We start from the raw sequence: 22,964 nt of genomic DNA on the forward strand, positions 1-22,964 counted from the left end.
AAGTAAGATGATACTACTCAGGCGGACTCGACCTCTGGTTAAAAGAACCAGAGGGAGTGCTGAAATTGAATTGTCTGGATAGTTACAGTGATCCAGAGGGGGTAAATAATAAAATTACCTAACATGTCACCGGTGGCTCTTGTTAGTTTTAATGGTGGTGCATGTTGGTAAGACTAAAACTAAGGGGGAAGGCTCGTTAGAGGATAATGTCTCTTGGAGTCTAAAAGGGGTTAAACATGACCAACATGTTTCTGCCCTCACTAAGTGCTGGTGGGTCAGGGGCATTCGTCAGGGTCGGAGCACCTGTAATGAGTACGGTGCTCAAAGTGAAAGTGTGTGTCCTACCTGAACAGGTAGTTCACGGTGGGGTAGGCCTATAGTAAATGATAAATAAATCACAATTAATTCAGAGTGACAGAGAGGTGGCAAACCACAGCACACGACACAGCAATCAGTGTGAAAATGAAAAAATGCACTCACACATGCATGCAATTGTGACTTACCCCGGAGCTGGGGGCGTATTGCCTCTGGTCTGGCTAGAACCGGGGGGGGGGTTTCCCTTGTAGTCACACTCTGAGGAGATTAAGGGTTTAGCAAGAGGGGACAAGAAGAAGAAAGAGAGCTAAGGACGCATAGTGTGCTAAGCAGAAAGGAGGAAACTGCGCAGGGTGCGCTACAGCCAGGGGGAGGCCAATAGGGCAGGTTAGTGAGGTAAGGAAAGGGCAAGGGGTGAAAAGATAAAGAGAAAGATCTAAGTACAGAGAGAGAGAGAAGGAATGTCACAGTGAAAAAAAGAAAGAAAAAGAAAAAGAAGAAGGAAGAAAAGGAAAAAAGGAAAAAGAAAGAAAGCAGAGGAAATACAGATAGAAGAGGCTACCAGAAGGATGACCGGTAGCAATGAAAGGAAAAGAAAAAGAAGATGAAGATTTCACGGGCCAAATTAGCCCACACTTACCACGCCAAAGGGAATACCATGGGGGGTACCTACGTGCCGGAGCCAGGCCGCTCTGGTACTGTCTGACCGACTTGCCAGGTCTTTATGAGGAGCTCAAGCCAATCGACGCGGAGCTGCCGAGGTCAAGGGCGGTGCCCGGTAGTTACACTCAGGTGTGCTGCGCGTCGAAGAGCCCAGTGCGTCGGGAAAAGCCGCACCCCCTCGGGGGCTGTGCGGAGTGCGGAGCCTCAGGAGCCCCGATTGGTCTAAGTGAAGCGCACCACCCCGCGGGGGCACCCGGATACGGGGCCCCGCGGGGAGCGTCGCGTATGGTGACAGTGAGGAGGAACAGGACGCCCCGCCCGCGGCGCGGCTAGCGCGCACGGGCGACCGTCCTGCAGTGATGCGTCTCGCGATGCGCGGCGCGCCACTGGACCCGTGGGACTCTGGGGAAGTGAGTCCCACGGGGGGAACGGGCCTGGTCGTCCAAGGAGGGCGACCAGGAGAAAAAAAGGAGAGAAAAAAAGAACGGGAAGGGGGGAAAAGAAAGGGGGGGGGAAACAGGGGAAGAGGGGGAACACTAAAGAGGGGGGGCAAAACAATAAAAAAGAGGAAGGGAGAGAAAGAGGAGAAGAAGGGAGACTGGCAATGTGGGACTAAGGGCGGGGAACAGCGCTGGGGCTAAAATAGAAAGACGGGGTAAAGGAGAGGACGAAGGGGAAGAGAGCAGAAGGGTAGGGGGGAAGAAAGAAAGAAAGAGAAGAGAAAGTGGAGGGGGGAAAAAGAAGGGGGGGAAACAAGGAAAGCCTGAGACTACTAACAAACTGCAACAGTAAAAATGTGGTGTATATGATCACATGTCCTTGTGACAAGAAATACATTGGGATGACGACACGAAGAGTGGGCACACGCATCTGCGAGCATAGAAGCACCATCCGGTGCAAAAGAGATGCCACAAGACTCACAGAGCACTATATCTCCAGCAATCACCATCCTGATGATATGCAGTGGGTGGTACTGGATCAACTTAAATCCACAGCAATCAATGCCAAACACAAGCTCCTAATGTATGAACAGAGATGGATTTGGAGGCTGCGAACAGACACCCTAGGACTGAATGACAATATTCAATGGTCAGCTCTATGCTGATGACTTAAAATACCAAAAATGAGACCTCTGTTCTATGACAACCCAACTAGAATCATAACTAGTATTAGATAACTTGACTGACATTCCTCGAGCCCTGCTTATCCCCATTGCGGGACCTATTAATTTTCATACTTGTGCATCATAACCTTACCTGACCTACCAGAGCAGTTCCCCCCACCCCTAGTAGACCAGCCATTGTCGTTCTTTCACCCTCCCTTTCCCCCCCCCCTGGTTTTTTTTCCCCCCCTCCTTTTCTTTCTTTTCTATTTTCTAAACATCATCTGGATTCCCCCCACTCCCCGCCCCTGGGGTTTGTCTCCCTCCTTTCTTTCCATATTTTTCTTCCTCTTCTTTCCCCCTCCTTTTCCTTCCCCCCCCTCGTCTTATCCTTCCTGCCTTCTCTGTCCATAACCTCCTCTCCCCTTCCCTGCTTTAAAGCCCCCCTTTTTTAAAATAATTTCCCCTTTTTTCTATTCATTTCATCTCCCTCGGTCTTTCTTTCCCTTCTTCTTCCCAGGCTTTCCTTTTTTTCCCCCCCTTTCCCCCCCCCCCCCTACTTTCTCCTCTCTTTCTTTCCTTTTTTTCTATTCATTTCATCTCCCTCGGTCTTTCTTTCCCTTTTTCTTCTCAGGCTTTCCTTGTTTCCCCCCCTTCTTTTTCCCCCCCTCCACTTTCTCTTCTCTTTCTTTCTTTCTTCCCCCCTACCCTTCTGCTCTCTTCCCCTTCGTCCTCTCCTTTACCCTGTCTTTCTATTTTAGCCCCAGCGCTGTTCCCCGCCCTTAGTCCCACATTGCCAGTCTCCCTTCTTCTCCTCTTTCTCTCCCTTCCTCTTTTTTATTGTTTTGCCCCCCCTCTTTAGTGTTCCCCCTCTTCCCCTGTTTTCCCCCCCCCCTTTCTTTTCCCCCCTTCCCGTTCTTTTTTTCTCTCCTTTTTTTCTCCTGGTCCCCCCGCGGGGTGGTGCGCTTCACTTAGACCAATCGGGTCCCCTGAGGCTCCGCACCCCGCACTGCCCCCGAGGGGGCGCGGCTTTTCCCGACGCACTGGGCTCTTCGACGCGCAGCACACCTGAGTGTAACTACCGGGCACCGCCCTTGACCTCGGCAGCTCCGCGTCGATTGGCTTGAGCTCCTCATAAAGACCTGGCAAGTCGGTCAGACAGTACCAGAGCGGCCTGGCTCCGGCACGTAGGTACCCCCCATGGTATTCCCTTTGGCGTGGTAAGTGTGGGCTAATTTGGCCCGTGAAATCTTCATCTTCTTTTTCTTTTCCTTTCATTGCTACCGGTCATCCTTCTGGTAGCCTCTTCTATCTGTATTTCCTCTGCTTTCTTTCTTTTTCCTTTTTTCCTTTTCTTCCTTCTTCTTTTTCTTTTTCTTTCTTTTTTTCACTGTGACATTCCTTCTCTCTCTCTCTGTACTTAGATCTTTCTCTTTATCTTTTCACCCCTTGCCCTTTCCTTACCTCACTAACCTGCCCTATTGGCCGCCCCCCTGGCTGTAGCGCACCCTGCGCAGTTTCCTCCTTTCTGCTTAGCACACTATGCGTCCTTAGCTCTCTTTCTTCTCCTTGTCCCCTCTTGCTAAACCCTTAATCTCCTCAGAGTGTGACTACAAGGGAAACACCCCCCCCCCGGTTCTAGCCAGACCAGAGGCAATACGCCCCCAGCTCCGGGGTAAGTCACAATTGCATGCATGTGTGAGTGCATCTTTTCATTTTCTCACTGATTGCTGTGTCGTGTGCTGTGGTTTGCCACCTCTCTGTCACTCTGAATTAATTGTGATTTATTTATCATTTACTATAGGCCTACCCCACCGTGAACTACCTGTTCAGGTAGGACACACACTTTCACTTTGAGCACCGTACTCATTACAGGTGCTCCGACCCTGACGAATGCCCCTGACCCACCAGCACTTAGTGAGGGCAGAAACATGTTGGTCATGTTCAACCCCTTTTAGACTCCAAGAGACATTATCCTCTAACGAGCCTTCCCCCTTAGTTTTAGTCTTACCAACATGCACCACCATTAAAACTAACAAGAGCCACTGGTGACATGTTAGGTAATTTTATTATTCACCCCCTCTGGATCACTGTAACTATCCAGACAATTCAATTTCAGCACTCCCTCTGGTTCTTTTAACCAGAGGTCGAGTCCGCCTGAGTAGTATCATCTTACTTAGGTGGGGCTAGGTGGTCATATGATGAAGCAAGACACTATTATGTGTGTGAGACCACCTAGTCCGTAAAGGAAAATCCCCTGCTACTCCTGTAGGGCAACACAGCACCCCCTATCAAGCAACCTAATGCAGCCAGGAACTGGTTAAAGACTAACCCAGTCTTACCCCCTGTTCCTACTACCCCACACCTTTTGTGATTACTTGGTTTCTTTTGAGAGGCGGTGTGGGTTAGCCTTGCTTCCCTTGCTCTCTTTCTGTGTATTTGTAGTTAGCGTAGCAGCCAGCTGTGAGAGTCTTGTTCTATAAACCCTGTGACAGACGCACAGGTCAACTAGAAACCTCTGCCATACTCCTCCGGGTGTGGCTGAAGGACTTGCCTTCAGCGAGGAGGAGCTCCAGGCCATCCTCGCAGCACCCTCACTTTTAGGAGATTCTTCACTTTCCAAGACAATAGCCCAATTAGGGGACTGGGACACTTTGATCGAACTAAAAAGGACACAAGTTAAAACCATACTACATGGGGCTGTCCTCACTGAATATCTGAGGAAAAACGCAGCACCAAATGGGCTGATCATCACTACTGAACCGCGTATCTTCCTAGAAGATAAAGAATTTAGAAAAGACTGGTCATTAATAGCCTGGAAGTGCACACGTGATTGGTTAATCCTAATCATTAATACAGCCACCAGACTATCAGATACCCTAATGATTCAAATCAAAGCGGCAGAAAGTAACCTAAAAACTGGACTTGCAGCCGCGGTATTTAAGAAGAAACTAGAAGAAACTAATAAGACAATCGGTGAGTTCAAAGACTACTTGACTCACCGTAAAATTGCCAAATTCCAGAAAGATCTGGACAGGTTCTCCCTAGAGAGAGTACATCCCTACTCCAGGGAAGATTTTGTAGCCCAATCCTCTTTGCCTTCTGACACCTCCTCGGGGGGTTACTCCTGTTCAGACTCCGACTCTAACCGGACACAACCAACACGGCCAAGGCGGGGTAGGAGGGGGAATACTCGGAATAACTGGCCTACACCATTCACAGGCCCACCACCCCCGCTGCTGAACATACCTCCCTGGGGATGGCCCTCCCCTTATGGGCCACCCAACCAATTCCAAGCCCGACTATATCCCCAGTCACAAACGACGTGGTCTTATCCCAATGTTCCTTTTTTTGGGAGAGGCCCCGGACGGGGCAGGGGCAGGAAAAAGGGAGTCAGTTGGAACCTAAAGGAGGGACCAACAGACGACGAATCCCCCAGCACCAGCAGAACGTAACTAAGGGGTCCACTACTGTCGTCAACTTAAGCTCACGAGTGCTAAATACTAACGAACTCCAAGCCTTAGAGAAAGGTCTGGGTTTCGTCCCCACCCCAAAACTTGACGTCTTTAAATTAAGGATAGAACTAGCAGAGTTCTTTCGGAAGATCAGGCTTAGAACCTTCTTTCTCCAGAACCCCGAACCCAACCCGGAACGTGATCAAAACACTGGGCTACGTCCCAAATCCAAATTCACTCCCACCTCCCACCTCATGCCACCCGAAGTCTTGGCATTTGAAAAATCGGTGAGCAGGAGGATTGACGATCTACAGAAGACTCAGAGGGAGTCTTTCCACAACATCAGCACTGAAGAACTTTCAGCCCTCCACGACCTTAGTAACGACTCTTCCATCACTATCAAACCAGCCGACAAGGGCGGGGCTATAGTAATAATGCCCACAGTGATGTACAATTCCGAATGCCTACGCCTACTAAATAATGACCATCATTACAAGAGACTATCAAGGGACCCAACAGAAGAGGTCAGGGAAGAGATCACTTTCCTTGTAGACAAGGGCATGAGCAATGGTTGGATCACCAAACATGAGGCCTCCTTCCTCACTCAACCTGATCCAAAAACTCCGTATTTCTATATTCTGCCCAAAATCCACAAGGACAAGCATCCACCCCCGGGGAGACCAATTGTTTCCGGGATTGGTTCTTTGCTGGAACCTCTGTCGCAATTCTGCGACTGGTTTCTTCAACCTTTCGTGAAACAAATTCCCACCTACCTAAAAGACACAACAGACGTGCTCTCCCTTTTAAACACCTTAGAATTTGACAAAGATAGCGAACATCTCATGACATTGGATGTGGAGTCGCTATACACCAATATTCCACAAGAAGCAACTCTCGAAGTGGTCAGCGATCTATTAAATAAGGGCACCTGGAATTACATCACCCCTCCAGAATTCATCCTGGATTTAGCCCATTTAGCTCTCACCAGAAATTTCTTTGAGTTCGACAAGAACTTCTTCTTACAGATCCAGGGCACCTCAATGGGGAGCACCTTTGCACCCAGCCTGGCATGCCTATACGTGGATCACTTCGAGAAAACAATGGTACTTACTGAAGAAAACCCATATATCAACCATATCAGGTTATGGAAAAGATATATCGATGACATCCTGATTATCTGGAGAGGTACAAGGGAAGAAGCAACCATCTTCATCACGTGGCTTAACACCCTTAATCCCTTTCTAAGATTCACAGCCACAGTAGGCAACCCGGCAGTCTCCTTTCTCGACCTACTAATAACTGAGAGAAATGGCTCCCTTATAACAGAAGTGTATTACAAGCCCACTGATAGGAACACTCTCCTCCAGTTTCAGAGCTTTCATCCACGCTCCCTCAGGGAAAACCTCCCAGTGGGGCAATACCTCCGCCTTAGACGGAACTGTACGGAACTAACGGACTACAAAAAGCATGCTCAGCTACTTAGTGGCAAACTTCGAGCAAGAGGATACCCGGATCACCTATTGAGGAGAGCAGATAAACGGGCCCGTGTGAGCCCCAGAGAGACTCTACTGCACCCAAGCAGTCGAAGCAGTAAGGGGAACCCCTTGATCTGTGTGACCACATTCAACCCAGCGTCCAACATGATCAAAAAAATAATAAATGAAGACTGGAAAATCCTCACCTCTGGTGGTCTCCCTTTTGAGATCCCCATGAATGCCTACAGAAAAGCAAAAAGCATCCGGGATATGATCGTGCACACCCGCCCTCGGATAAATCCCACCACAAGCAGACAGAAGACCCTCTGGGACCTTCCCCCTCCCAAAGGACATTACCCTTGCGGCAATTGCAGTGTTTGCACCTTTACTAAGAAAACCCTCACACTTGACTTGGGATTACAAACACCCTGGGAGCTTAGGCAACTAATGAACTGCAACAGTAAAAATGTGGTGTATATGATCACATGTCCTTGTGACAAGAAATACATTGGGATGACGACACGAAGAGTGGGCACACGCATCTGCGAGCATAGAAGCACCATCCGGTGCAAAAGAGATGCCACAAGACTCACAGAGCACTATATCTCCAGCAATCACCATCCTGATGATATGCAGTGGGTGGTACTGGATCAACTTAAATCCACAGCAATCAATGCCAAACACAAGCTCCTAATGTATGAACAGAGATGGATTTGGAGGCTGCGAACAGACACCCTAGGACTGAATGACAATATTCAATGGTCAGCTCTATGCTGATGACTTAAAATACCAAAAATGAGACCTCTGTTCTATGACAACCCAACTAGAATCATAACTAGTATTAGATAACTTGACTGACATTCCTCGAGCCCTGCTTATCCCCATTGCGGGACCTATTAATTTTCATACTTGTGCATCATAACCTTACCTGACCTACCAGAGCAGTTCCCCCCACCCCTAGTAGACCAGCCATTGTCGTTCTTTCACCCTCCCTTCCCCCCCCCCCTGGGTTTTTTTCCCCCCCTCCTTTTCTTTCTTTTCTATTTTCTAAACATCATCTGGATTCCTCCCACTCCCCGCCCCTGGGGTTTGTCTCCCTCCTTTCTTTCCATATTTTTCTTCCTCTTCTTTCCCCCTCCTTTTCCTTCCCCCCCTCGTCTTATCCTTCCTGCCTTCTCTGTCCATAACCTCCTCTCCCCTTCCCTGCTTTAAAGCCCCCCTTTTTTAAAATAATTTCCCCTTTTTTCTATTCATTTCATCTCCCTCGGTCTTTCTTTCCCTTCTTCTTCCCAGGCTTTCCTTTTTTCCCCCCCTTTTTTTTTCCCCCCCCCCTACTTTCTCCTCTCTTTCTTTCCTTTTTTTCTATTCATTTCATCTCCCTCGGTCTTTCTTTCCCTTTTTCTTCTCAGGCTTTCCTTGTTTCCCCCCCTTCTTTTTCCCCCCCTCCACTTTCTCTTCTCTTTCTTTCTTTCTTCCCCCCTACCCTTCTGCTCTCTTCCCCTTCGTCCTCTCCTTTACCCTGTCTTTCTATTTTAGCCCCAGCGCTGTTCCCCGCCCTTAGTCCCACATTGCCAGTCTTCCTTCTTCTCCTCTTTCTCTCCCTTCCTCTTTTTTATTGTTTTGCCCCCCCTCTTTAGTGTTCCCCCTCTTCCCCTGTTTTCCCCCCCCCCCTTTTTTTTCCCCCCTTCCCGTTCTTTTTTTCTCTCCTTTTTTTCTCCTGGTCGCCCTCCTTGGACGACCAGGCCCGTTCCCCCCGTGGGACTCACTTCCCCAGAGTCCCCCCGTGGGACTCACTTCCCCAGAGTCCCACGGGTCCAGTGGCGCGCCGCGCATCGCGAGACGCGTCACTGCAGGACGGTCGCCCGTGCGCGCTAGCCGCGCCGCGGGCGGGGCGTCCTGTTCCTCCTCACTGTCACCATACGCGACGCTCCCCGCGGGGCACCGTATCCGGGTGCCCCCGCGGGGTGGTGCGCTTCACTTAGACCAATCGGGGCCACTGAGGCTCCGCACCCCGCACAGACCCCGAGGGGGCGCGGCTTTTCCCGACGCACTGGGCTCTTCGACGCGCAGCACACCTGAGTGTAACTACCGGGCACCGCCCTTGACCTCGGCAGCTCCGCGTCGATTGGCTTGAGCTCCTCATAAAGACCTGGCAAGTCGGTCAGACAGTACCAGAGTGGCCTGGCTCCGGCACGTAGGTACCCCCCCATGGTATTCCCTTTGGCGTGGTAAGTGTGGGCTAATTTGGCCCGTGAAATCTTCATCTTCTTTTTCTTTTCCTTTCATTGCTACCGGTCATCCTTCTGGTAGCCTCTTCTATCTGTATTTCCTCTGCTTTCTTTCTTTTTCCTTTTTTCCTTTTCTTCCTTCTTCTTTTTCTTTTTCTTTCTTTTTTTCACTGTGACATTCCTTCTCTCTCTCTCTGTACTTAGATCTTTCTCTTTATATTTTCACCCCTTGCCCTTTCCTTACCTCACTAACCTGCCCTATTGGCCTCCCCCTGGCTGTAGCGCACCCTGCGCAGTTTCCTCCTTTCTGCTTAGCACACTATGCGTCCTTAGCTCTCTTTCTTCTCCTTGTCCCCTCTTGCTAAACCCTTAATCTCCTCAGAGTGTGACTACAAGGGAAACCCCCCCCCCGGTTCTAGCCAGACCAGAGGCAATACGCCCCCAGCTCCGGGGTAAGTCACAATTGCATGCATGTGTGAGTGCATTTTTTCATTTTCTCACTGATTGCTGTGTCGTGTGCTGTGGTTTGCCACCTCTCTGTCACTCTGAATTAATTGTGATTTATTTATCATTTACTAGAGGCCTACCCCACTGTGAACTACCTGTTCAGGTAGGACACACACTTTCACTTTGAGCACCGTACTCATTACAGGTGCTCCGACCCTGACGAATGCCCCTGACCCACCAGCACTTAGTGAGGGCAGAAACATGTTGGTCATGTTCAACCCCTTTTAGACTCCAAGAGACATTATCCTCTAACGAGCCTTCCCCCTTAGTTTTAGTCTTACCAACATGCACCACCATTAAAACTAACAAGAGCCACCGGTGACATGTTAGGTAATTTTATTATTCACCCCCTCTGGATCACTGTAACTATCCAGACAATTCAATTTCAGCACTCCCTCTGGTTCTTTTAACCAGAGGTCGAGTCCGCCTGAGTAGTATCATCTTACTTAGGTGGGGCTAGGTGGTCATATGATGAAGCAAGACACTATTATGTGTGTGAGACCACCTAGTCCGTAAAGGAAAATCCCCTGCTACTCCTGTAGGGCAACACAGCACCCCCTATCAAGCAACCTAATGCAACCAGGAACTGGTTAAAGACTAACCCAGTCTTACCCCCTGTTCCTACTACCCCACACCTTTTGTGATTACTCAAGCATAACACAGACAAAGAAGAAATAGTGATCTTTGACAAGAACACCTCACTGTAGGAGGCAGGTCCAGTCAGTACTAGTCTGTTTGGCAGTTGCAGAGAAAGGACCTCTGGAAGCCTATGGTGCCCCAGTAACTCAAACAAGAGGTCAGCCAACTGATACTTGGAGCCAATTCTGGGGTCCTGGCAAGCAGGTTCAGTCTTCCTTCTGGTTTTTCAGACAGCAGGATAGACATTCTTCTGATTCTTCACAGTTCCAGGAATGTTCTGAGGAGAGGTCTGTGGGGTTCACGTTTATGACTAGTGTAGATCTATTGGTGGACTGCAAGCCTTTGTCCATTCCTTTAACCAGTTCAGGCCAGTTCCTCTACTCCCACTGAGTTAGGTGCCAGCGTGCGAGTATAGGGGAGGCAGGCCAAGGTGTGATATTTTCATCTGCTAGAGACAAGGTAGGCATCATTTGAAGCTCAGGAAGGTCCTCAGGAAGTATCAGGACACAGCTCCGCAGGCGATTCTGTCAAAGGGTGAGTCCCCTTCCCCACACCCAGGACACTTTGACTGATGTCTGGGAGCAATACACATCTCACCACAAGGTAGCCATCAGGGGTCATATGACAGCTGGGCATTGAATACTGGTAGGAAACCTTTTGGTTCTTTGGAAGGAAAATTACAACTTTATACAAGTGTATTTTCCAAAAGAGTAATATAAAATCTGACGTAACTGTTAAGTAACTGTTAAGTTGGATTTACAGTTACCATTACAATGAACCCTTGAATCATTTCTCAATCTATACCAACTAAATGTACTACCTATTAATTGTAATAGTGTAAACCAGGGTTAACCTATCGGAGAGCCAGCCTTCCCACGGTGAAACAAACTTTTTGTCTGCTACATGTCCTACTTTTTGAATAACAATGCACCCTACCCTATGGGCAATTTTGACCTACCCTACGCTTGCCTATAAGTATTAAAGAGGGAAGGTTTAGGCTTGGCAAAGGTTATTTTTCCAGGTTGAATTGGCAGTTCAAAGCTACATACCAAGGTTGATGTGACAGGCCCGGATATCTGCCTTTCAGTGCCACTTGAATGTATGACACAATGAGTGATGCAGCCCACTAGTAGCTTTTAACGTACAGGTCCTGAGTACATGTAGTACCAAATACTAGGGACTTGGAGCAAATTAAATGTGCCAATTAACTTTTTTATCATATTTGACAGGGAGATCACAAGCACTTTACCTCTGGTTAGCAGATAAAGTGTACCGAGGTCTACAACCAAAAGACAGGATTCAGTAAAAGACAAAAAATCCCTGGGGACTCTACTGGAAGAGCACATTTCCAAAATCTGACTCCCGGGGGGCCTGGTGGCTAAAATGGATGAACCTAAGACAAGAGACTCTATAGAACTTTGTGAGTTGCATAGGACAGGAGGACTCTACAGGAAGGAATTCTGTCAAGCACAGAGATCATGCTCAACCTTTTGAGGCCTTCAGTATCAGGCTGAAGTCCAGAAGCAGAGGGATACCAGTGGAACCCAGAGATTCTTTTGGGAAGACTGTGTACTATATAGTGAGGATTGGGACCCAACACCTAGGGCAACTCGGAGATTGATGGTCCCTAAGAGTGCAGGGCCTACATCTTGAACCATGATATCCCCTTGGCTGGGCATCTGGGACAGACCAAACTTCGAACAGATTGGTCAACCATTTTTCCCGGCCCCAGGTATCTTAAAAGGGTAAGGAGTTCTATTGCACCATCTGTCAAACCAATGGCAAGACAAAAGGGCAGCCTAAGGCTCCTTTATTTCCATTGTCTGGGGTTGAGACTTTTTTTCAGAGGCAGGAATTGACACGGTTCACCTCTAGGATCCTAAAGCTGCTTCAGGTATTAGGATCATCTTGGTGGCAGTGATCCATACAACTACGTAACCTGAAGCCTTATCTCTGAAGATAGTGACAATGCCTGTGGTGGCCGGGGCCCTGCATGATATCATTACCAGAGTAGGGTTTCCTGAAGAGTTAATCTCAGACAAGGGGACAAACTTCATGTCTGCACACGTGAAGGCTATGTGGGTTGAATGTTTGTGACTTATAAGTTGGAGAGATAGTATGACTATCGAGCTGTCTGAGTAACTCTGTAGGAAGTGGAACGTCTTACAACCATACCTTTAATTTGCCTACAGTCTGGTACCACAAGAAGGAAATGGTTCAGTCCCTATGAGCTTTCAGTCCCTTTAAGCTTTTGTAAGGGCACTCTGTCTGGAGTCCCTCAAGTCTTGTCCTAAAAGGGTGGGAGATATTGTTGAAGGAAACAAATCAGACCATTATGGACTATATGCTGGGCCTGGCTTCCCGCATGGCTGAATGCTTGAAAATGGCTAACAAAAACTTGAGGACCAGCCAGGAGCTCATTAAGCACTGCTATAACCTAAAAAAAACATTGGTGGAATACTAGCCAGGTTAGAAAGTCTGGATTGTGGAGCCTGTGGCTCCCAGGGTCCTCCAGGACAAATAGACTGGGCCTTACACTTTACTGCAGAAGGTAGGTGAGGTCATCTACCGGGTGGACCTCAGTACCGCGAGACACTCCCCAAAGGTTGATCCATGTTAACGGGCTTAAGCACTATTTACACAGGGCTGATATGTAGATTTCAGTGAAATTGTGTTTTTTTTTAAATATACAAAATAGATTAAAGGGTTTGGAGTGATCACAACCATCCAAATCTTTGTTGACGTGTTTGGACCAGAGTTGTTTTCAATGGTACCTAATAATGTACGACGTCTGTTTCTGAGTACTCCAAACTTAGTTAGATTAGGCAAATAAGCAAGACAGGATCTCACTACCTGATCAAATAAGGAACCAAGTTTTAATTTCCAGATCTCCTTGTTTCACAGCCATTAATTTAGTCATATGACAACAGCCTCTCTTTTCCAAGGAGCCATAATTTGGCTTTTTTATATTCTATTTGTTACCTGTGTCATCATCAACAATTGAAGATGATGTGGTACTTTTTTCTGTTAATGATTTGAAACATAATACAAGGGATCCAGATGAGACAAACTAGTTGAAGTTACATAAAAACTTTTAACACACCTGCCTTTTTATGTAGTTGATATCTCCTTTAACCATGCATAGCAAATCTTATACCATCATTTAGACTAACCTAGCACAAAAAAAAAAAAGATTGCTCTGAATGACCAAAGCACATAAGCACATTATGCACTGCATGAGATGACTGTGTTATATTATGTGTATCTGTAAAATGCACTATCACCAGAAAGAGTATTCTAGCACTGATTGTGTGTGCCTAGTCTTCCCTGTGGTAGGTTGGTTAAATGAAAACCTAGGTCTGCAGCTTCTTGCAGATTTCAAGAATAGAAGAGACTTGTTTTGTGTATGCGTGTGATGTGTGGGAGTGGATCCTACAGAGCAGAGGTGTCTGGGTAGTTGGTGGAAGGGGATGTGAATGTTCAAGTAGGTGAGGCCTAACGTGGGTAATGCCTGGAATGTGGGTGAGGAATTTGAAATCAATGTGTTTGTGTATCAGGAGCCATTGGAGCGCCCTCAGGTGTGGCGTGAGTTCTGTGTGACAGTTTGAGGATGATTCTGGCCAGGTTCTGGATGATTTAATGTCTTCTAGTGAGATGCTTGGTGATCCCAGAGTAGAGGGTGTTCGAGTAGTCCAACTTGCTGGTGACTAGGGCATGAGTGACACTTTCTCTACTGTTGCTTAGGAGCCATTTGAACCTTCAAGGTGGGGAAGCAGGATGCAGGGACGGCGATGACTTGTGAGAATGAGTTCAGTATGCTGTTGATTATTTCTCTGAGGCTTCTGGTGTGTGTGCTTGGTGTGAGTCTGGGTTCGTCTGGCCATCATTTGAAGTCCCATGATTATGGCCAGGTTGAACCCAAAAATCACTAAATAAACCTGTGCTTAACCCTCTAGTAGCTTGGCAATAAGAAGTTGGGCTTAGCTTAGAGGCAATGTGAAAAATATTTAAGCAGCACTCAAACAGGAATAAAGTGAAAACACAACACAAGAAAAATCAGTAACCAATTTGGTAAAATAAAGAATAGTTTAATTGTTTAATAAATAAAATGGCATCAAAATGACAAATATAAAAAAAGTAGAATCAGAGATATGAATTAAGTTTGAATAAAAAATAGCGCCAATAAGCAAAAAGCACAATAGCAGTTTTCAGAGGTGGATGAGAGTTTAATACAAGTAGTGAAGTCACTATCCCTGTGAGGTCCAGTAAAGGTTTTAATAATTTAAACCTGAAATCAGCCCTTTGTAGCTATGACACAGAGCAGAGAGGCTTAACGTAAGAAACTGTATAAGGCATTTACAAATACGAAAACAGTTAAAAATATAAATGCACAACACAACAAAAACCCTGCATTAGTTGATGAAACTACAAAAATCCAATACAGGAAACTGGAGATTTAAATTTTTTAATTTTTAATAAAAGTAGCGCCAAAAAGCACAAAGTACTGACTGTGGTTATCTGGTCATGGTAGACCAGCTCAAAGTCAAAAGTAAAGGCCATTCATGATTAATCACTGGTGAGATACAGGGACCAGGTTCATCCCACTGGAAAGCTAACCTTCTGACTAAGAAACCTTTATTGTGGAAAAAATAGTTGTCAATGAATCGAAGGCAGGTCAAGCTGGAATCTGAATATAAAGCAGAGCTCAATGATGGTGTGTTGCTGAAAAGCAGGTCCCAGTGTGTTTGTAGATGAAGGTAGGAACATTTAAAGTGGCCAAAATCCATGCAGAGGATGGCCTTGACATCGAAAGAATGCTGCTTGGATCCAGTTCTGTGAAGCCTTCTAGGTTTGGACTTTGGAACCTTTTTGGAAGTCAGATGTCCTTCAATATGGGCAAACCAGCAAGCTGAGGCTGATGAATCAACATCAATGGCTGCAGCTTCAAGATGATCCTGGTCTCTGTCAATTCTCCAGTCAAAGTAGGAAAAGGTCGGCATGAAGCTCAAACTTTTAGCAGTTTGGGGGAAGGAGTACATGCTAACACCATCCAGGATCTGGAGGGCACCATTGGGAGGTTAGGACACACTCTAGCACAGCCAGCGGCAAGCTCCATGGAAGGTTCAGTTGAGACTGCTGAGCTGGGTTCCTTCAAGAAAGTGGGTGTCTTGCTGCTTTGATGTCTCTGTAGCTCAACAGGAGATCAGCCAACTGACCCTTGGAGTCCATTTCTTTGTCCTGGCTACAAGTGGGAGCATGTTCAGCCCTTAATTGTCTCCTTACAGTTCTCAGGAGCAGGTGCAGTCATTCTTCTGTCTTCCATAGGTCCAGTAGTATTCTGAAGAAGGTATCCAGAGGTGCCAAATTTATGCCTGGCTCCTGGTTTCTGCCTAGCCTATAAGAAAAAGTTTCCAGTGCTAACCCTATCCACTTTTGCAGGAGTTCCTGTTTGTCCTACTGCTAGCAATTCCAAGTGCCCCTCTGTCCCTAAATCAAATGTGGTAGAACTTTCCTCCCATGTACAGAGCTCCTATGCCCACCTAACAAGTGTGACAAGATAAATGAGCAACCCCTTCTCTGTGGCCACTCAAAACTGCTCGGAGTAGAGCCTGGCTGGCTATGAAGACAAAACAGAGGTAGTCCCAGGTGTGACCTACATCTGCCAATGACAGGATATGAATACTTGGAAGAGATGCAAGAGGATGGGTACAGCTCCCAGGAAATGCTAACAATGGAAAGTTAACCTCTCCCCATGATCAGGGCCTTTGTATCACCTCTGGAAACCAATTAAAACCCCATCAAAGAGATATTCAGCTCCTGGGTGATAGGTGGAAGCTCAGGTTAAAAGTGACGTTTTAAAAGTAACATTTGTAAAATGTTTAGCACAAATCCAACTTTTCCAATGGACTGAACTTGCAATAAATATTTTTAAAACTCCAAGAATTAACCTCTTATCTGTTACTATGCAGCAATAACATTATCTACTTTGACTAATGTATCCCAATGCTTTCCCATCAAACAGCAAACACTGCTACGTTGATAATAGCTTTTAGAACATTGTTACTATGAGAACACGTTCAACATTAAACTTTTGAATGTCATACTTTCAGCCTGCCAGACGGACATTTAAGTACTACTCAGGGGTGGCTTAATGATATTTAAAAGGAGAATTTAGTCATGTTAAATGGGGATATTTCAAGAGGTCAAATATGCCATTTTAACCTTCACAGTTAAGTTACTGTTGGCAGGCCTGTGGTTATGTGGTCCCATTCATCCCTGTGCAACATACCTTGTCCCTCATTAGTGACTGCTCCTTCTGTTCTCATATGCAGGGGACTGCTTGCTCACTATTTATATCCATGCTCACTATTTATATCCCACATCTAGTGGGCAAGCAGCTCTTGTTCCTCAGGGGTGTCAGGGTCTGTGTTCTCTAATATACCTACCAGTTTCTCCCAGGCCCTAGCCCCCTCCAGCAACCCCTGACTTCGCCTGGTGTTGTGAAACTTTATTGCACCCTCATAGCCCACCTATCTTAATAACTCCCTCCTCCACACTGCTTTCCGGGGTCCCCAATTTCTTGTCATTTCTCACTGGGTCATGATGAATGCCAAGAACTGCTTTGTTATTTTAGTTTAGGCCGTATGTGGGAACCAGCTTTATAATCATTTTTAAATGGTATGTCCTGTTCTGTAACCTCAACCATTGTGTCTGTAATGCTCCTCCAGTAATCAACTAATACACAGCAAGTCCAAATCATGTGGAGAAACTCAACTCCCACCTCCCCACACCTCGTACATTTGGCAAAATATCTATTAAGTTTTCCAGGGGTGAGAAAGGCTCTGGGCAAGTCATAGAGATTAATCAGTTTAAACCTTGCAACCCTAGATACCATGGGTACTCACTCCAGTATATGCTCCCAGTCCTCCTCTGAAATATGGACCCCGAATTCTCCTCCCAACAGGCTTTAAGGGCATGTAAGGTGACATCATGTATCCCCGTAACTTCCTGTACAAGCAAGAGACCTCCTTAAAAATTCCTGATGATGTGAGCCAGTACAGGTAGTCTTTGGTCTAAGGCGGTTAGGTCAGTCCCTGTCCCCAGTGCCGACGGATGGCCGCCATCACTGTTCCATGAAGGGGAAAGTGCCATTGGGGTGGGTCATATTGCAAGCCGAAATCTACAAACTTGAGAAGCACCTCAGCCTCAGATAGGGCCCTCACAGTCATCACCCCTACCGTCAACCAGTACTTCTTCCCAAAATCTTAATGGGGAATATGATACTTTCACCCAGGTCCTCTGCAAGCTTTGAGTCCAGCATTGATGTAGCACTTTAAGGTCTGTGGTTTCTTTCCCTGGTGGGGCAGTGAGGTTGAAGGAGAATTTTGGCGAGTTTATGGATATCAGGGACAAAACAACCCACCTTTTTGCCAGGCTTGGGCCAGCCCACTATCCAGCCACTGCAGGTATCAAAGTCGGGAATAGTCAATCCACCCTCCATCAGTGGTCTTTGAAGTGTAGTTAGTGCCACTCCCCAACTACCAGATCCCTACAAACTTGTCTAGTTCCCCAAAACAGTCCCGATGGATCCACACCGGTTACACACCAAAATAGTATAGCAACCGAAAAAGGACTCTCATTTTTACCAGGGCCCCTTGGCATGCCACAGAGCCGGGTAGCATTTTCCAAAACTCTACACTGGAACAAAGCCTTTTCAAGGACTTACCAACATTCTCTTTCAATACGTCTGCTGACTCTCTTTAGATCTGAATTCCTAGGTAGGGCAAGCAGTGGGGCTCCCTTTGTAACCCCCCAGCTCCATCGGAGCCTCTCTAGAGGCTAGAGCAGGGAACAGACAATATTTTTTGCCAATTTACCCTAAGTCCAGATAGGGACCAGACGCAAGGAAGAAGCTCCACCGTCAATGCATCCTCCGCATCATTAAGAAATAGTAGGAGGTCATCAATTTACAGTGCAATATGGTGCTCCTGTGTTCCAACCACTATACCTCTGTATGCCTCTCCCATCCTGGCATGACAAGCCAATGGTTTCATGGCCAGGGCACAGAGCAGAGGAAACAGAAGGCAACCTGTTTGCGTACCCCATTCCACTCCATAACAACCTGATATAACCTGTCCTGTGTGAACTCTGGTCAATGTACCCGCGTACAGTAATTGGGTTCAAGATACAAAGCCTGTTCCATGGCCAAAATACATCATCACTTTAGATAGGTAGGCCCACTGTAGGGTCATGTTTGTCATGTGTATTTACCTCTAACAGCGTAAGGAGCTTGTGAACATTGAGAGCTGCATTGTGGCCCAGTATACATCCTGCCTGATCGCGGTGGACAAAGCATGGCATTTGGCAGAGGAGTCAAGTGGCCAAGACCATACTAAGGGGGTCATTATGGCCCTGGCGGCCGGCGGTAAGGTGGCGGTAACACCGCCAACAGGCTGGCGATGTTCCGCCAGCAATTATGACCGTGGCGGAATAGCCACGGCCATACCGCCGGCCCCTCCAATTTACCGCCAGGTTTCCGCCTGGCGGTCATAATCCCCAGGGCAGCGGTGCAAGTCCCCGACCGCCAGCCTGTCCGTGGTGGAAAACACCACCATGGAAAGGCTGGTGGTAAGGGGACTTGGGGTGCCCCTGGGGGCCCCTGCACTGCCCATGCACTTGGCATGGGCAGTGCAGGGGCCCCAGGCATAGCCCCGTCGCGCATTTCACTGCCCGAATTTAGGGCAGTGAAATGCGAGACGGGTGCTACTGCACCCGCTGCATATCAGCATTGCTGCTGGCTCTATTACGAGCCGGCAGCAATGTTGATGTGACATTTCCGCTGGGCCAGCGGACGGTAACACTGTTACCGTCTGCTGGCCCAGCGGAAATGTCATAATAGGGAGCCAGGAATACTGCCGGCAATGGCGGTATTCTGTCTCCCGCGGCCTCGGCGGTCTTTTTGCAAGACCGCTGAGGTCGTAATGACCCCCTAAGTATTTTATAATTGATGTTAAGCATCAAGAGTGGATGGTAATCCTTCACATTGTGGGCCAGCTTTCCTTTTTTCAATAACTGCACAATCAAAGCCTCTTGTGCTGAAGACAGCAACCAGCCCATCTCCTTACATGCCTTATAAAGGTCAACCAATCTAGAATCTAGGTCCTCCACACAGACAGAGTAGAACTCAATTGTCAAGCCACTGGTGCCAGAGTTTTATTTTGCACTATATTTTTGATCACCGCACAAATTGCTGAGAGCATAAAATCGCCTCCCAATTCCTCTGCCTCATAGGGAGATATCCTGAGGAATGTCACTGATGTCATAAATGCCTCAACATCATCTATTGTGCAATCAACAGTGCTCCTGTAAAGGTAGGATTAATATTTATAAAATTTGTTGTTGATGTCATCCTGCCGAAAAACTTTAGAACCCCAATCAGTTTCTAACTCCACAATCACAGGCCCTCTTTCAGCTGGATTTGCTAACCAAACAAACAACGATCCAGTGCAGTTCCTCTCAGCATGTGTCTTAATCATATTTCTTCAAAACACCTGAGGCGTTCTACTGTTTCAGCTATTTTCCCCTTGGTCTCAAGAAGTTCAGTCTGTGATTCTGGGTGTTCTGGCTGCCGCCATTTGAGTGTCTGCAGCTCTTCCTCACAGCTAACACTTCTGTCAACAAGGTCCTCCGGACACCTGCCAATTCAGAAATACATCTATCACTAATCAATTCTTGATGACAGCAGCAGTTGTGTCCCTATATGCCAGATATTCCAATGATTCCGGTCTCAAATTCAATTTCGGTATGCGGGGTCGAGGTCTTTCCCATCTCAACCCCATAACTAATGGGTTATGATCAGAGCTGGTCCTAGAGAGATGTTCTGTGAAGTGCACTAGGCTGTGGCCATCAGGCAAACACAATAGGGTGACAAGCTTCACATGTAGATCATATAATGCGGAAAATAATTAATATTCTTGTTCTCCCTGATGATTGGAATGCCAGGTGTCTATCAGTCCCCATTCCGCCTGCCAGGCTGTTAACTCCCTGGCCACTCAAAATGTTGGAGAGACCCGCAATGTGGGGTGGGATCTGTTGAGCACCGGATCCACCATGCAGTTATAATCTCCTCCCAGGATAATCAAGCCCACCAGATGAGGAGCCAAGACTTTCAACAGTTCAGCAAGAAAAGACACTTGGGGGGTTATTACAACTTTGGAAGAGGTGTTAATCCGTCCCAAAAGTGACGGTAAAGTGACGGATATACCACCGGCCGTATTACGAGTCCATTATATCCTATGGAACTCGTAATACGGCTGGTGGTATATCCGTCACTTTACCGTCACTTTTGGGACGGATTAACACCTCCTCCAAAGTTGTAATAACCCCTTTGGTCTGAGCTTGGTCCCTGGATACTCCTAATATTGACATCTTGCCCATTAAGTCAGCCAGTAACTACCACGTAGTGTCCCATGCGGTTGTTTAAGTGGTCAGTATGTTCAAAGGGGACTCTTGGTTGGATCCATACCATTACACCCCTTGTATATGCCGAATATGTAGAGTAATGAGCCTTCCCCTTCCATCTGCGCTGTAGCGCTGCCCCTTCGTAAGTAACTAGATGTTTTTCTTGTAGGTGTAGGAGGACAATGTGAGCTACCCTTCTTTTGATATATGAGAACATATTTTGCCTCTCAGTCATGGAGTGCATCTCTCAGCTCTTCCAGGAGAGAATTTGATACATTATGGGGTCTGACATTGTGTGTGATGTAGACAGTTCAGCCACCTGGTCCAGGTTGGCATGTCCCATACACAGGGGGCCACCCCCTTCCATCTGAATAAGGAGCTTGCCGCCAAGGCACGTTGTAAGTATCCCTCTTCGATAACTAAACCACAAACGTCCCAACTCCTGCACCCCAGGACAGGCAGCACAACTCCTCTTCACCTGTAGGGAGCAGTTGTGAGAAGGACCTATCAGTGCATGCTCCACAGGCTGCAGGATCACCGTAGTATGCAGGGCTGCTGTTTGATGGAGGGCTACAAGCTGCAACAGAGATGAGTTGAATGCTGCACCACTAGCACATAGCCCCTCTGGTGACCAAATAGAAAGTTCCACTCCAGCTGGTGAGCAGGATGGTTGGTGGGGCTGGAATGCATCAACACCTCTCAGGTTGCTGCATAGTGAGCATTTGTCATTCTTTCCTCACCCGAGGATCAGGGGAGCAGTTTTCTTCACATCCAAAGGGATCCATGCAGATGGCAAAATTAGATAGTAGACCAGGTGCTCCTCAGAGTGTTTACGCACCCTGGGACCTGACAAGGCTGATTTCCCTGGTGTAATCCCCGGGCAGGCATTGTGCAAAATGTGGTGCTCTAATCATTGGGGCATACTTCCCACGCAACACCTCAGGTCCACTGTGCGGTGAGGATGGCAAAGTATTCAGTTGTGACTGGGGATCCCCAGCTGCCTTCACCCATCAAAGTTACAATTCCCCCATGGGCTCCGCAGAGGCAACAAGGTGACCCCAGAAAGCAGTGTTGCAGCGTCTCAGCTTCATGGCGATGGGGGGAATGCCAAAGTTGCAGCTCCACATTATGTTCTATGTCAGGTTGGAAGATCTCAGAGTCTAAGAGTCTGGTGCAATATGCAGATCCCGCCCCACAGAGATGTAGGTAGCTTCAGGTATATGCCTCTCCTACCCAAGAAACCTCCCTCTGCAATGTGCTTCGGGGTGCCAGTGCTCCACAAACTGCAGGGTCAGTTGTTCAGCAATTGTCTTTTGTGGTGTGCTCAGAATGTTGGCTCTTCACAGCTCTTCTGACTCCCTTCATAGGCCGCAACAGCAAGTGCTCCGCCGCTGCCTCAGCATCCACACTGGGTCTAATCTTTAGTCCTCCAGAACACTCTGTACAATTGGCAGCCCCTAAGTGTGGGTCCCGCAACGGTGGCTCTGCTCACTCACGACCCAGCAGGGGTAGCACCACCAGATAGGCCAGGATGCACAGTTACCTGCAAGGAGGTGACTGCCTTAATAATAAATAGTCCTCAGCGGTAACTGAGCCTTCAGACAAGTTTCTCACGCACAGTCTTAAATGCGTGACCCGGCAAACACCTCAGTGCTTTCCTCTCTGCATGGGCGGGTGGCGAGCTGTCATGATCTGCTGCTTCTATTTTCTTAAAATTTTAGCATTGCAGCCAAGGTCTGCTGCATCCAAACACTTCTCAAGTAGTCCTCCCCGCCTAGGCGGGCTCCCAGTGATCTAACCGGGTCTGGGTCGCTACTCGTCTGCCAAGCGGCCCACATCTCCTATCTTTCTGTCGGCAACCTGCAGCTCCAGCGATGGGTCCACGTGGCTTCTTTCTGCCATTGCAAGTCCCTCATGGCAACATAGGATCTGCAGTTAAGTGCAGGGTAGTATAAAAAGACTCGCTGGATGGGCCAGATGAGGGATCGCCAGCCTGGAGCTCCCGAGCTTGCGACTTACACCATCGGTATTTGGCCACACCCCTTCATGGTCAGCTTGCTATCCAGGATTATTCCGAGGTTTGTGTCATGGTCAGTCGGTTTGGGTGATGGTTCTAGTT

Source organism: Pleurodeles waltl, chromosome 6 (assembly GCF_031143425.1).
Source record: "Pleurodeles waltl isolate 20211129_DDA chromosome 6, aPleWal1.hap1.20221129, whole genome shotgun sequence".
Lineage (NCBI taxonomy): Eukaryota > Metazoa > Chordata > Amphibia > Caudata > Salamandridae > Pleurodeles > Pleurodeles waltl.